Raw genomic sequence first — 282 nt, forward strand, 5'->3', positions numbered from 1 at the left:
ATTAATAAAATTAATTTGTGTTTTTAAATAATAAAATCATTTTACATACCTGATGTTACAACAATTGTTCAAAATTTTATCCACCAATGTGTTTACACATTGGTGGATAAAATTTTGAACAATTGTTGTAACATCGGGTATGTCAAATGATTTTATTATTTAAAAACACAAGTGAATTTTATTAATAAAGACAAAAGCAGTTCAGTTGAATTTGCCGATATAAAATAGGTGCGATAAAATTCTATTTACATATTTCTTTCCTTGCGAAAGTTTTTGTCCGTT

This window comes from Anoplophora glabripennis, unplaced genomic scaffold (genome assembly GCF_000390285.2).
Source record: "Anoplophora glabripennis isolate ALB-LARVAE unplaced genomic scaffold, Agla_2.0 scaffold298, whole genome shotgun sequence".
Classification (NCBI taxonomy): Eukaryota; Metazoa; Arthropoda; class Insecta; order Coleoptera; family Cerambycidae; genus Anoplophora; species Anoplophora glabripennis.